The 12,818-nt window shown below is 43.8% G+C and overlaps 1 protein-coding gene across 1 annotated transcript in view; it reads right to left on the bottom strand.

Annotated features, from left to right (window-relative positions):
• Window positions 1–11,817, bottom strand: part of SLC2A12 (solute carrier family 2 member 12) — an 82,236-nt gene extending 70,419 nt beyond the window's left edge. The window contains exons 1-2 of the mRNA XM_070461582.1: window positions 11,659–11,817; window positions 5,603–5,941 (exon numbers count right to left, since the gene is read on the bottom strand). The gene's annotated coding sequence lies outside the window, so the exon portion shown is untranslated. The remainder of the gene's footprint in view (window positions 1–5,602; window positions 5,942–11,658) is intronic.
• Window positions 11,818–12,818: the final 1,001 nt, after the last annotated feature.

The raw sequence follows: 12,818 nt of genomic DNA, 5'->3' as shown, positions 1-12,818 counted from the left end.
AGGAGTAGCAGACAACGTGACTGCCACATTGCTGCTGGCGCCTCTGACCCTGTTCTTTATTTCGTTGTTGACCCAGCGGGGGCCACTAGTTCTCCCCAGCTCTGTTCTCTGCTCACTTCTCTCTTTTAAACAGAGCAAAGTCTTAGGAGAAAAAGTCTTTTCTCCCAGACTAATGGGAAATATTCTTCTGACAAAATTTCCTGAAGAACACTGTACTTCTCCTTCATAGTATTTTGCACACTTACCGTGTGACAGTTTCATTATAGTTACATACAGCAGTTTGATTCAGCCTTCCTTTTTTTCTGCTAGATCACAGGTTCTGTGACAGCAGACTGTGTCTGTTTGGTTCACTATGGACATTCCAAGTTCCTGGCACAGAGTGAATACACAGTAAATATTTGCTGGATGACAGACTGATTCCTGTAAATCCAACTAACTTTAGCATGACTAGAATGTAAGCTCCATGAGGGCAAGCCCCTATGTCTATCCTGAGCATTCGTTCATCTCTGTGTCCCTAGTTCTAAGCATAGTGCCAGACATGCAGCAAACTCTCAATAAATACATGTTAAATAAGCGACTGCTCACATATGGGCTGTTAGTGACCTGATTAACTATGTAGTTTTTAAAAACCTCTTTGACTACTTTCTGTAACACTTTGTCCTTTTTTTCTTTATGGGGGCTCTCTTTAAAGCAAATATCGCCACAGGCTGTCCCTCTTTAATGGAATTTGAGCCACTACTATCATTAAAAACTGTTCCTCCACTTAAGGAAGATATAATCAACAGAGGGACTGTTCATCTCCCATAATTCCAATAATTTTGCTACATACCATTTCAGACTGGGCTTCCTTGATGACTCAGTGGTAAAGAATTCACCTGTCAATGCAGGAGATGGGGGTTTTGTCCCTGGGTGGGGAAGATGCCCTGGAGAAGGAAATGGCACCCTACTCCAATATTCTTGTTAGGAAAACCCATGGACAAAGGAATCTGGAAGGCTATAGTCCATGGGGTTGCAAAAGAGTCAGACATGACTTAGCGATAAAACAACAGCAACCAGCATTTCAGACCACCTGCTCATAGGTAATGCTACCAAATCCCAAACTATACATTACGGCTTATAAACTGACAAGGCAAATAAGAAGAGATGAAGAAGAAGGTAAGCAGCATCACAAGGCTGTGGACCTCTGCTGGGTATCCTCCAGGTCTATTTTTATGATGATTTTTCTTAAACCTTGCAACAACTTTGTGAAGTAAAGACTACTGCCTTCATTTGGCAGAAATTGAAACTGAGAGGTTTATGAAACATGTCACAGATCAAAACAAACAAACACACAAAACCACGTTCCAATATTTCATCCTGAAAATTTTCAATCTAGGAAAACCTAGATTCTATAATCATTTTACTATACTTGGTCTTTCTCCTGTGTGCCTTGATTTTAATCCCTCTATCCATCCATGGATTCACTTTTAGATTTTATACATTTTAAAGTAGGTTTAAATACTTTGGTATGTGTCATTAACTAGAGTCCAATAATTGTTTAGGTTCTTTCTTTTTCTTTGAGACATTTTACATACAACAATATGCACAAATCCCATGTGTAACATTATATAAATTCAGAGACGCACATACGTATGTCCACTCCAAACCTCTACTAAGTTACAGAACATGACTATCATCCAATAAGTCCCTTTATGTCTTTTCTGAGTAACTTCCCATCAAAACCCCTAGAAGCAACCAATGTTCTGATTTTATCCACATGGGTTAACCCTCCCTGGTCTAGCTCCTCATAGAATGGAATCAAAGAGTACATACTCCTGCGTAAGGCTTCTTTCACTGACCATAATTTTGACATTCATCCATATGTTTGTATGTATTAGTAGATTATTCTGCTTATTGCTGACTAGTATTCCATGGGTAAATATATCACAGTTTATTTATCCATTTTCCTACTGATGGGAACCTGGCTTGTTTTGTTTGGGCTATTATAAATAAAGTTGTTATGAGCATTCTTGCACAAGTCTTTTTGTAGAACATAGCATTTCAAAGCACAGCAGTCCAAATCCATTTGATTCCAAAACTCACATGCTTTCCACCACACCCTGTTGCTTCTCTGTGGTGCCTCCCATTGCCCTATGTTTTTGTAAAATGTACCTCCTGAGTTTTTATCCTAAAATAGTTCATTACAATGTAAACACAAACGGCAAATGTGATCTCTGGACAAAAGCTATCCAGATACCAATGCAGGTCTTTTTAGCCATACTCCAATAAAACGTTCATTTGGTAGGAGTTTTTTGGAAGAATATTTATTACTTTACATGTTCATACTATCCAAATAAGTTTTTCTAAGGGTATTCAATATTTTTAATGAGTAGAATAGTAATAGTTACAAGATATTGATTAAATTTCCTCAGATTACAAAAGAAGTCTGATTAAATTCATTCTATGTCCAGTTGATATAAAATTATAAAATAAATTGTTAAAAGAAGGATAATACAGGAATATAATAAAATGTTATTTCTATTATTTGAAATGAAAAAAATCAGAGTAGAAAACTGCATGCTGATTACCACCATAACAATGTTTTTTTAAAGTATGCTTATTGGCAGAGACAAGAAGGGAATTTGGAAAAATCGAAAATAACAAATACACTGAGAGAGTAATCTTAGGTCACAGAAGGAATTTAGACTAGTCCTAACCATGGGTAAATCATGTGTAAAAAGTATTTTCTGAAAAAATGTTTTCTTAATGTTGTTATAATACTGTCTATCTAATAAGTATAAATCTGAAGAAAAGTACTTCAAATTAGGATTGCCATAAACCGTTGTGCAAGACATACATCACACAGTTATAGGTGGGCCATTCCCATTCTCTTAGACAGAAATTTGTTATTTGTAAAACAAATTTTCCAGAAAATTGAAGTTAAAATGTAATTTGCACAGAGATCCATTTGAGCAATTAATGGGGCTGTTCAAATTATGATCTTCCTCTGCTTTGCAACGTCTTATCTATTAGTTCAACCTATATCTGCTTTTGTATTGCTTAGCTCTATGAGTACCTTCTCCATTCTATTACCTATTTTTCCAATTAAATTATTCCCAATTTTTAAATTTTCCTCAGTACTATTACCATGCTCTTTGGATGGAGGCACCCAAAAAGAGTTATTCAATCACCAAGGCTTTCCTTTAGGTTATCTTTCTTTTTATGCTATAATGGCAGGGGAAAAAAAGTTACTCTTTATTCCCCATACTTGAAAAGTATTTGGTTTGAGTGTCTTGTGTGTGTGTGCTAAGTAACTTCAGTCTTGTCCAACTCTTTGCAATCCTACAGACTCTAACCCACCAGGCTCCTCTGTCCATGGAATTCTCCAGGTGAGAATAGTGGGGTGGGTTGCCATTTCCTCCTCCAGCAGATCTTTCCAACCCAAGGATTGAACCTGGGTCTCCTGCATCACAGGCAGATTCTTTACCATCTGAGCCACCAGGGGACCCGACCCCTATTCCTACCGTCACTGTCTAAATCCAGAGCACTCTCCACCTCCCGTGTGGACAATGGTAGTGACCTCCAACTGGTCTACCTGGCTGCATTTTTTTTTTACCCCCAAAGCCCATTTTCCATGCTACAGCCAAGACTTCTGCCTAAAGTCTAGACCCTTAAATGGTTCCAGTTGTTTTAAACCTTTGACCAGCTGCCAACTGTTCTTGGGACTGGTCTACATTTCTTAATGAGTCCTAAAAGGCCCAACATGATCTGGCTTCAGCGGATTTCTCCGGATGCATCTCCTGCTGCTTCCTCACTGAAAACTCTGAGATCTAGTCCCATCTTGGACTTTATGATGGGCCAGTGCCTCCTTGACCTCGTATACTTTTAGACATTCTCACTCCTCACTCTCACTCCTCAGTCTCTCCCCCAGCACAACTGACCAAACTAGGAATAGAGTTCCCATGTTCAGGGAGCCAAAGGGATGAGCCAGGAGCCTCTCTTTGGGGGTCTTCTCTCTCTAAATTAAATTAGAGATTGGTTATGTATCAGTCAGATTCCTCTTGAAACTGTAAACAGGAAGGAATTTAACACAGGGAACTGGGGGCTTAAAAAATCATTGGAAGGCCTGAAAGATTCTATTCCAATCATTGAGAAATGACTCCCAGATTAATACAGGGCAGACTCATCAGCTGAGCTCTACATCTAAGGCTGCCTAATGGAGCAATGAGTTCAAGATGCATTGTTTAAATCTAGGCATCAGTTTTAAACACAACTACCCCACAACTGTGGGCTTCGCAAGTGGTACAGTAGTAAAGAATCCACCAGCCAATGAAGGAGATATAGGAGATGAAGTTTCGATCCCTGGGTCAGGAAGATTCCCTGGAGGAGGAAATAGCAATCCACTCCAGCATTCCTGACTGTGAAATCCCCTGGACAGAGAAATCTGGCAGACCACGGTGTATGAGGTCACAAAGAGTTGGACACAACTGAGCATGCACGCATGCATCCCACATCTGCATTCTCCAGGAAGTTATAGATGTCAAATACCTCCTCAGGAAAATCTCACATCTGCTTAATCTCATAGGCCAGTGGAAACTCCCAAGGAGGGAAAGAAAATAGCCTCCCATCATATCTACCTTCTTCTTCCTTTTTTTTTTAATGTCTACCATTTTGCAGTTGCTTCCAACTGATGTCTAGAGCCTGATTGCAAAGAACTCTGGGAAATGTAGTTTTCTAATCTATTCAAGAAGAAGGAGGATGGAATGGAAGTTGAAAGGGCCACTCTACTGTATCCACCAATGGTGGGTGAATGTTTGGATTAATATGAAGTGAAGCCTGGGGTCAGAGCCATGTCAGGTCAAAATCTGTGCAAGCCAGAGTTATGGTAGAGGCAGCAGAGATGTGCAAAATAAGAGAAAGCTGGGTGGAGAGGGAGCAAGAGAATGAAAAATCATAAAGTGAAACAGAGAGGTGGAATTCTCAGGTCAGGCCCCAGGAGAATGGTCTTGGCTTTTGACTTTCTATGCGGTCTGGCTGGGCTCTATACTTGCCCTTCAGTATTTGAGGAATTGGGCGGTATGATCTCCTTTCCCACTTCCTCCACAGCCCCCTTCACCAGAAGCCTCAGTATTCTCTGTCCTCCCTTTCCCCCAGTTGGGCCAAGGACCCCACTCTCTGCTTCCATGGCACAGAGGGCAGTGCTGACATAAGGTGATGATTTCCTAAACTCTTCTCCCTACTAGACTGTAACCACTGTGACTGCCTGGCAAGTTGTGATCACGTGTTCACTGCCACGCCTCCAGAGTCCAGCGTGCTGACTTGAGTCACTCACTAAGTATTTGCAGAAAGAAACACAGGAGAAAAAGATAGAGGTGAACAATAAAAAAAGATGAACAATAAAACTTCAAATTGATTTTGTATTGCTTCATTATAAAATCACTTTGAAAGTAGGTTCTAGGACTAGCTTCGGTTTTAATTCTGGCTGCATCATTTACTAACTCGGGAACCTCTTTATGTCTGTTTCCTCATCTCTAAAATGGGATAATAATAGCACCCATCTCTTAGAGTTCTTATGCAGATTAAATGTATTAATATAAAGAAAGTATTTAGAACAGTATCCTACCATTGTTGTTCTGTTGCTCAGTCATGTCCATTTCTTCCAGGCTTCCCCGTCCTTCACCATCACCCAAAGCTTCCTCAAACTCATGTCCATTGAGTCTGTGGTGCCATCCAACCATCTCGTCCTCTGTCGTCCCCTTCTCCTCCTGCCTTCTACCTTTCGCAGCATCAGAGTCTTTTCTAGTGAGTCAGCTCTTCATATCAGGTGGCCAAAGTATTGGAGCTTCAGCTTCAATATCAGTCCTTTCAATGCTTCAGCATCAGTCCTTCCAATCCAACCATAGTGACCCTCAGTAAATAATAGCTGTTGAATCCAAGAGGCTCCATGGAAGTATAGGTAATTCTAGAAAAAAAAATTGATTCAAGAGTAAGATCATATAAATGCTATTGTATTTTTCGTTTATTATCCACTTGACTTTAAGCCATTCAAATGATTCTTCTAAGCTATTTCCTTATCTCTAAGATAGGAAAACATTCGCTTGCTTTGCCTAAAGCTAATAAATTTTTTTGCCATGCAGCTAAGCTCCTGTCTTTTGGCAAAACCTTGTAATTTTCTGCTGGGAAATGATATGCCATTTTGACCTGCCAACTAATGTGCACCATCCCTTAGCCAAGGGGTAGGCTTGTAAATGCCTGCCATAACAAGTGGATGTTCTATCCCTGGAATGTGAGTCTTGAGAGGTGACACAAAGTCAGTACCTGAGTGGAATAGTCACTCATTCCTGATAACAGAACAGAAAACACCACCCACTATTACCTATTTCTCCAGAACTTTCCTGGTTTCTCCCAAGACTTTGTTCTTCCTGTTTTTTCCTGCAGTCCTATAAGCCAGTCAAAGCCCAGCAACATTTTTGTTTTTGGCTACTGTTGAGCAGAGTCCAATGATTCCTTAGCAAAAATTATCTCAAAGGATTGTGGTTAAGATAAAATCAGATAAAGTATTTGAAAGCACTTTGAAAATTGTTCAGGTGCTATATAAATATAATTTATCCGCTAATTCAATAGCAGTAGTAACCATAGAAGAGAATCAAGTTAATGCTCAGTTTATTTGTTTATCCATACAACATCAGGCGTTCTTTCTAAATAAGGGCAGACACAGCATATGACAGTAGACTGGCAACTGATACAGTGGTGATAAACTAGAAAAGTCCACGCATCTCCAGCCTCTACAATAACATGACCTGTCTCAACATTTCACAGAGCCACACATCCAACTGGAGGCCCCAGTGAGATCTTTAACTCTCAGACCAATCTGGGGCCTGGTCTCACTACCAGAGGATTTCCTAGGTGGCTGGGTGGTAAAGAACCTGCCTCCCAATGTGAGTGCTGCAGAAGATGCACCTTTGACCCCTTGGTTGGGAAGACTGATTCCCTGGAGGAGGCATCCCACTCTAGTATTCCTGCCAAATAATCCCACAGACAGGGGAGCTTCAGCTGAGTGCCGAAAAATTGATGCTTTTGAACTGTGGTGTTGGAAAAGACTCTTGAGAGTCCCTTGGGCTGCAAGGAGATCCAACAATCCATCCTAAAGGAAATCAGTCCTGAATATTCATGGGAAGGACTGATGCTGAAGCTGAAACGCCAATACCGTGGCCACCTGATGCAAAGAAATGACTCATTTGAAAAAACCCTGATGCTGGGAAAGATTGAAGGTGGGAGGAGAAGGGGATGACAGAGGATGAGATGGTTGGATGGCATCACCAGCTCAATGGAAGTGAGTTTGAGTAAACTCTGGGAGTTGGTGATGGACAGGGAGGCCTGGCATGCTGCAGTCCATGGGGTCGCAAAGAGTCAGACATGACTGAGTGACTAAACTGAACTGAGCTGGGGGGAGCCTAGTGGGCTACAGTCTGTGGGGTTGAAAAGAGTTGGACAAAACTTAGTGAATGAGCACACATGAATGCTTAACACCAGGAAAAGAAGGGGAGAAGAGACAGTGCCAAGAAAGGATCAGGCCCCATCTTTCAAGCCCCATTTTTAGAGAGCTTACTCTATGAAAGGGCAGGGATCAACGGCCCAGTCCTTCTTTCCCTGTTGGTAAAGAGAGCCAATCCCTTATAGTGGAGAGAATCAACTTTGGTGTTAAGATAAGAATGGATTGGCTAGGATTGAACCCGCGTCTCCTACGGCTCCTGCATTGCTGGCAGATTCTTTTCCTCTCCTAGCCACCTGGGAAACTCTCTTGGCTAGGGTGGTGCTTCTTATTTCCTCTTCTAGAGAGGTTTGAGATATTAACAGACATTCTGAGGAACTGAAAAATGAAGGGGCTCTTTTACTGTCCAAAACGTTTGAGAAATTCCCTATATGATATACTGTACTTAGAAAGTGAAGGTCACTCAGGGAAGCCCATACTGTACTTAGGACACCAAGAAATATTTTATATTTAAGAAAATTTTCAGTATAGACACAAAATAATTTAAAGGTAGATTCTCAGTCTCCGAGAGTTGTGTTAGGAGACATCTAATTTTAAGGTAGATTTCCCCTAACTTCTTTCATTGTAATCCTTCTTTTCTCCACAAAAAGTAAATAAATTGAAAAAAAGAACATTAATTTTTAGGAGGACACAATTTGGGCAATCTGTATTCAGATGCTGGTGGAACTGGGGTGGTTTTGCTCACAACCACCTGGTCCCTGAATTTGCTCTTCTCTGCCGCCCCCTTTTGATAGACAGAGGGAAAAGCAGGTTTTTAGCTACAAGGGGCTAAAGGACCCTGGAGACTGCAACAGTAGCTGCCAGTGTCTGCTGGGAAAAAAGAGAGCACCACATTGATGGGGGAGTTGCCTCTGTCTGCTGTGTGCAGTTTTGTGGGTCTGGTAGCTGATTGCTCCTGCTGCCTGCCTGCCTGCCTGGAGTAAAGGGAACGTATGTGTTCTTTCAAACACTCATTCACCCGTTCTCACAAATGTCATGTACTACGCACCCAGGCCAATGCATGGTGATGAGGTGGGACAGTGAATGCAACTGGAAGAACCCAAGACCTTTCCAGTTGATCTGACTGCATTCTTTGTACCTGTGCCCTGACCTTCATTTTGACTCTAATACTCTTCCTCTCTAGACATAGTTCTCTGAGACGGCGACCTTTGATCGAGACTTCCTATCATGATAGGCATTAGTGTTAAATTAAATGGTTGAATCAGTTCAGTTCACTTCAATCGTTCAGTGGTGTCTGACTCTTTGCGACCCCATGGACTGCAGCACACCAAGCCTCCCTGTCCAGCAGCAATTCCAAGAGCTTGCTCAAACTTAGGTCCATCGAGTCGGTGATGTCATCCAACCATCTCATCCTCTGTTGTCCCCTTCTTCTCCTGCCCTCAGTCTTTCTCAGCATCAGGGTCTTTTTCAATGAGTCAGTTCTTCGTATCAGGTGGCCAAAGTATTGGAGCTTCAGTTGGTTGAATAACAACTTATTTTTTCACCATGAAATATTTAAACTCATTTTTAAGTTCAAATAACCACATTAATGTGTATCTTTTATGGCACTTATCTCCTTTTTGAATTCTTGTTCTAAAATAGATTGATAAGAGATGGAGAGAAGAAGGGAGGTTTGCATAGGCTAGAACTTGAGTCCTGAAGTTGGCATGAGGAGCAGGCAGGCCCAACACCCATCTCATATTGAAAAAGCTGCAAAAAAGCAACTGGAACTCTCAAATCATGAAAAGATATAAAGGAGCCCTGAATTTCTTTTTAAAAGTAATCTTTTCTAGGAGTACAAGAGCAACCCCTGTGTGTTTCAGCCTGACCAGAGAGCCTGAGTTACAGGCTAAGCTTTCGGGAATCATTTGGGGGTGAGAGGAGTCCATGATGGAAATTAATTAGGGAATAAGTGACTATAGGTCCCAGGCTGAGAAAAGTGGGAGGCTTAAGTAGATGGTGCCACATTGACAGATTTCCAAGGCCAGAAGTGATGTCAACTGATGAGATATCCCAGGTGTATTAGTTAGCAAACTAACAAAGCTACTGTAACAAAGTACCACAGACTGGGTGGCTTAGACACAAACTTAATTGTCTCATATCTCTGGAGGCTAGAAGTCTGAGATCAAGGTGTTAGCAGAGCCATGCATAACCTCAGTCTTCAGATGGCATTCTCCCTATATGTGCATGTGCCTATATGTTCTCTTTTTATAAGGACACCAACCATATTGGATTAATAATGACACAAGTCTCTTTATAAGGACACCATCTTACTCCCGTGTGACCTTAACTAACTGCATCTGTAAAGTCTCTATTTCCAATAAGGTCACATGCTGAGGTCCCGGGGGTTAGGCTTCCAATATATGACTTAGGGGAGTGGGGTACAATTGGGATCCCACTTGGAGAAACCTTTCTTCAGACATTGTGCCTGAACGTCTGAGAACTTCAGAAAAGGGTTTATAGTTGACTGAAAACTGGAGGCTGGGGCAGGTCCGTTCCCTAAGCCCACTCCTGAGAGCTGTTGGGAAGGTTGGGATCTGTATTTAAACTGGAGTTAGAGTTTTGGTCCAGGAGCGTCTGGTCTGGGAGATAGACACCTGTGGCTCAGAACTTGCTCGTTTAAACTGGGCACGCACACGGACAGCTGAGCGCCTCACGCTCTGCCCGTCCACCCTCGCTGACCCTGTGATCCCCCCTCCCCAGATGCTCTCCTATCCACTGAACCAGGCGAAGGAAAGGGGGAGAAGAGAGATGAGGGGCCAATTGCTCATTTCCATGCAAACTGGAGTGAGACACGGATGAGTTGACTTCAGCAGCCCATATCTTTCCTGCTGTGGCAGATGGGAATTGAGCAAAGCAATAAAAAGCCCTGACTGCTCTTGTGCAGGCTTTGGGGATCTTATTGTGGACATCCTTCGCCTGGGTCCCCTGGGATGGGGTGGTGCCGAGACACAGAGCGCACCCTCTGGCCTGGTCCATCCCTCCCCGTCTAAGAACCTGGTCCTTGGAGGAGTGGCCTGGAACCGAAGTGAAGCGACCACAGCAGGGAGGAAGCCCCTAGTGGCCCCAGTGGAGACCAAGGGCCCCGCTTAGCCCAGTGTGGGGAGATAGAGAGAAAGCCACTGAGGGATTAGGGAAGCCCAACGGCCTCGTGTTTCCTTCTCTTGTGGTAGACGGTGCACAAGAATGACTTCGCAGCTTGACAGAGGCAACTCGGGTGCATTTGCAGTGATCTCAGCAAATTAGGGAGAAAAGGAAGGACTGAGGAGCTCCACACACCAAGAAATGAGGCTCAGCCAGCTTTTTCTGTGTTCTCTTTTACTCCACACTACAGGGACCCCTCAGAATTAAGGGAAGAACAGTGAGGAAGAAGAGGGCCCAGTCCCCAGTTAGGGGACACGATCTGGGTTTGTCAACATGGACTCTTCCCCTCTGGCTGCCTTTAAGCCAAACATCGCTCCCTTGAACTTCAGGTTTGTTGGGGCTTCGCCGGGCACAGAAAATTCTAAATCTGAGATTCATGATGAGCTGGGAAGCTGCCTCCCCGCCCACCGGCTGCAGACCCAGGCTCCCAGTCGAGGAGTCCCGAGCCCTCACCGGAGAAGCTGACATGCTGGGAAGCTAGGGCCTGGGCCCCTGGGAGGCATGGCAAAGCCGGGAATACTGTTTTCTTTTCAGAGACCCCCAGATTGTGCAGGAAGGTAGGAGAGAGAGGAGAATGATAAGACGGTGTGAAAACAGCCGTTCGCGTCTTGCGGCTCCTGTGTTTACCTTCCCCATTCCAGAAGACAGCCAGGCCCCAGTGTTCGCGGCAGCCGCTTTGTGTGAGGCTGGAAGGAGCGGTTGCCAGGCACCCAGAAGACACCCCTCCTCCTGGCTTTTGTGTTGCCTGGGCCTGGGCTGATCCCGGGGAATTGTGCTGCCTGAGCCGAGAGCCAATGGAGCGAACGCTCGGGGTGGGAAAGACGTAAGTGACTGAAGGGACGCGCTCCCCCCCAGACCTGGGGAGTGGAGGGGGCGTTTGTAATTCCACACCCAGAGAAGCAGCACTCCTCACCCTAACGGATTCAGTCTTGAGCATTTAGGGGCAGAATCCGAGAGGGACTGATCCTAGGTTCACCCAGAGGGGCCGGTCCTTCCCTCCTCACCTGGTTCTTCCTGGAGATGAGAGCTGCCCCAAGCTGTCCCTCTCACGCTGGGGGTTGGTGAGCAGAGTCAGTCAGTCGCTCAGTCGTGTCCGACTCTTGGCGACCGCATGGACTGCCGCACGCCAGGCTTCCCAGTCCATCACCAACTCCCTAAGCTTGCTCAAAGAGAGTAGAGAACAGAAGGCATTCATTTCAACCCCCACTGGCTCTTTGACATGCACAAAGCTCCTCAGGCCTGCTCTTACCACCCAGTTCATTAGAGTTATTTTTAATTCTCCTATTGGATTTTTTTCCTCAGGCCTCCAATTCTCACTAGAGCACCTCTGAACTGTTAGGACCAAATGAATTTTTACATTCTCAGTATTTATAGGGTTTATGTTTTCAGTGTCTTCAGCTCTAATTAATGTATTCATAATTTGTCTGTGTGTTACCAGATTGGTCGACTGGACCCATGCTGGGGTCCGAACCCCTGCTGAGACCCTTTGTCTTGGCCAGGAAGGCTGTTTCTCTTAAGTGGATTTGTGCAGGCAATAGTGAAACCAGTGCTGAGACTGGAATAGCACAAGCTTTATTCAATGGCCAAAGAATGGAGAGGCAAGAACCTAGTTCACAAATCAGCTTCTCAACCCAATCGGGTGGAGACATCAAATGTACAGGATGACTGAAGTAATAAAGGAGTGAGCTGGCCAGAGTGGGAGGGATATTCATGGCATATCCAAGAGCAGAAGTGTGGTCTGGGTCCAGACCTGATGCAACCCTCCGTCTCATCCCTCCTGTGGGCTCCTCCCGTTGTCAGGGCAGTTTTCATGGAGCTGGTCGGTGTGTTATTTAGCATGCCGATCTATTATAGTGAGGGTATAATGAGGTTCAACGTCTACCGGAAGTCAAATATTCCACCATCGTGGGCCTAGCTGGTACTAACCACTTCTTGTTCTCCTGTAACTTCAGTAAGAGTAATTTTTTTCTATTTAGGGGAGAGTGAGGGGTGTGATTCTGGGGCAACAGCCTTGGTAATATACAGGGTGACTTTTAAAACTGGTATTCACCATACAGAAGTTATAAGATGATGACTATGAATACACTATTCATTAAAGAACTAAGTGAAGTAATAAGACAGGATACATAAAGAAATGTTTTCATATGTCACTAAAAGCTGTGAC

The sequence above is a fragment of the Odocoileus virginianus genome, chromosome 34, assembly GCF_023699985.2.
Source record: "Odocoileus virginianus isolate 20LAN1187 ecotype Illinois chromosome 34, Ovbor_1.2, whole genome shotgun sequence".
Lineage (NCBI taxonomy): Eukaryota > Metazoa > Chordata > Mammalia > Artiodactyla > Cervidae > Odocoileus > Odocoileus virginianus.
This window is presented reverse-complemented; position numbering and strand designations above follow the sequence as displayed.